The sequence below is a fragment of the Hyla sarda genome, chromosome 4 (assembly GCF_029499605.1).
Source record: "Hyla sarda isolate aHylSar1 chromosome 4, aHylSar1.hap1, whole genome shotgun sequence".
Lineage (NCBI taxonomy): Eukaryota > Metazoa > Chordata > Amphibia > Anura > Hylidae > Hyla > Hyla sarda.
This window is the reverse complement of record NC_079192.1, coordinates 24380297-24383312: the sequence shown is the minus strand read 5'-3', so window position 1 is coordinate 24383312 and position 3016 is coordinate 24380297.

The following is a 3016-nucleotide window of genomic DNA, read 5'->3' as shown; positions in this document are numbered from 1 at the left end:
CACCTTTGGAATAAAGAAATAGCACTGTTTGCACCTTGAAGCTGGTGAGTGCGACCAATCCTTTCTTCATTTACTTTTGCACTGCATATCTGCCTTTTCTTGGGTTTTTACGCACCGCAGCAGGTGCATGAAAAGTGAACTATGGTCCCCGGTTTGACGGACTGATTTAGCATAGAAAACGGGTGACAGCTGTTGCGCGTGCATGCGTGTTCACAAGATCCTTAGCATTGAAAACGGGTGACAGCTGTTGCGCGTGCATGTGCATTCACAAGATCCTTAGCATAGAAAATGGGTGACAGCTGTTGGCATGCATGCACGTTCACAAGATCCTTAGCATAGAAAACTGGCGACAGCTGTTGCACGTGCATTCACAAGATCCTTAGCATAGAAAACGGGTGACAGCTGTTGCGCGTGCATGTGCATTCACAAGATCCTTAGCATAGAAAATGTGTGACAGCTGTTGCGCGTGCATGCGCATTCACAAGATCCTTAGCATAAAAAACAGGTGACAGCTGTTGCGCGTGCATGCATGTTCACAAGATCCTTAGCATAGAAAACGGGTGACAGCTGTTGCGCGTGCATGCGTGTTCACAAGATCCTTAGCATAAAAAAACAGGTGACAGCTGTTGCGCGTGCATGCATGTTCACAAGATTCTTAGCATAGAAAACGGGTGACAGCCGTTGCGCGTGCATGCGCGTTCACAAGATCCTTAGCATAGAAAACAGGCGACAGCAGTTGCGCATGCGTGGGCGTTCATAAGATCCTTAGCATAGAAAACAGGTGACAGCTGTTGCGCGTGCAAGCGTGTTCACAAGATCCTTAGCATAGAAAACGGGTGACAGCTGTGGCACGTGCATGCGCGTTCATAAGATCCTTAGCATAGAAAACGGGTGACAGCTGTGGCACGTGCATGCGCGTTCATAAGCTCCTTAGCATAGAGAACGGGTGACAGCTGTTGCGCGTGCATGCGCACGCGCAACAGCTGTCACCCGTTTTCTATGCTAAGGATCTTGTGAACTGTCCTGCCATCTGATGTGAATTGATGCACCTTTGAAATAAAGAAATAGCATTGTTTGCACCTTGAAGCTGGTGAGTGCGACCCATCCTTTCTTCGTTTACGTTTGCACTGGATATCTGCCTTTTCTTGGGTTTTATTTACGCACCGCAGCAGGTGCATGAAAAGTGAACCATGGTCCCCGGTTTGCTGGACTGATCTGGGATGATTCACGCCCTGAGTGGAGCAATATAAAGGGGGTTGGAGTGCCGACTTCTGTTTCTTTTTGTACATACTAATTTAAGTAATGACAATCTCGTGTACGGTGCTGCAAATATGCCAAATGGTGCCATATAAATAGCTAAACATAAATATAGCTCAAGGAAATCTATGCCTCCCTGAGGCTGATCAGGGCCGGTTACTACGGGTCATTGGGTGTCATGGATGTGATGAAGAGCTGATAAGGACAGGTGAATGCTCTGACCGTGTACTCAGCACATTGCGTCACCAAGCAGTAATAATAATAGAGCGCGATGGTCTGTGGGATTTATAGTGTAATAGAAAAGGTGGGGGGGGGGGGGGTGCTTGAAGTTACAGTCCTGGTGGCCTCTGCCCCACTGTCCTCATAACAACTTTCCCTTCTCTGTGGCCTAGAAGTTCAGTGTCGTGCCAGTCCAGTCATAGTCCTTATATATAATGAAAGGGAAAGACGCAGCCCAGTCTATATAAGGTCTTAAAAAGCTGACATTGCATATCAGAGAAAAAAACCAAGCCATGAGGAGGAAAGAACTGCTTGATGAGCTCAGAGAGGATTGTAAGGAGAATGAGACAAAAACATTTCTGCTGCACTGAAAAGTTCCCAAGAGCACAGTGGCCTCTATAATTCTTACATGGAAGAATTATCAGGACTCTTCCTAGAGTTGACGCTCCACCAAGCTAAGTCATCGGGGGAGAATAACCTTGCTAAGAAAGGTGACCAAGATTTCAGCAGCTGGGACAGGGAAGACTGGTCAGGGTTGAGGGAAAGATGAATAGAGCAAAGTAAACACATGTTCTTAAAGGAAAACTGTCAGCTTTCTCTCTTCCCCCCCGCACTAAGCGGTACTGGTTGGTAGTGCGGGGGACGCTGATGAGTTTGATCCTTACCGTACCTGGATCCGCCGCGTCGTTCGGCCATAATCTTCTATTTTCGGTATATGCAAATGAGGTGCAAACTGGCACCGGCCAGGCTAACTGGCACTCTGAGGTCAGTGCCGCCCAGCTCATCAATATTCCTCCTCTCTCTCTTCATTACAGAGCGGGGAGAAGAGGGAGGGGAGGAATATTGATGAGCTGGGCGGCACTGCGGCAGGTGGCACTGACATCAGAGTGCCAGTTAGCCCGGCCGGTACCAGTTAGCACCTAATTTGCATATATTGAAAATAGAAGATTACGACCGAACGGCGCAGCGGATCCGGGTGATGTAAGGACCAAACTGATCAGCGTCCCCCGCACTACCAGCCAGTACCGCTGGTTAGTGCAGGGGGAGAGAGCGGACAGTTTTCCTTTAATAAAAAAAACCCTAAACCATAGCAGTCTGTACCTCAGACTGGGCCGAAGGTTCACCTTCCAACAAGACAATGACCCTAAGGATACAGCCGGGACAACACAGGAGCGGCTTAGGGACAACTCTATGAATGTCCTTAAATGGGCCAGAGCCTGAACCCAATAGAACATCTCTGGAGAGACCTGAAAATGGCTTCCATGATGGTCTCCATCCAACCTGACAGAGCTGAGAGGATCTGCAGAGAAGAATGGCAGAAAATCCCCAAATCCAGGAGTGTAAACCTTGTGGCCTCATCCCTAAGAAGACTGGAGGCCGGAATCACTGTAAGATTTCTAGCATTCTGTTATGTCATAGGAGGAACATAACAAAATGTGGAAAAAGTGAAAGGGTCTCAAAACTTCCCCCGCGATCTCTCCTACAGCCCCCCGAGTCATCAGCTCTCCGGAGCTAAGTTTGCTCCGTGGCTGATGATAGG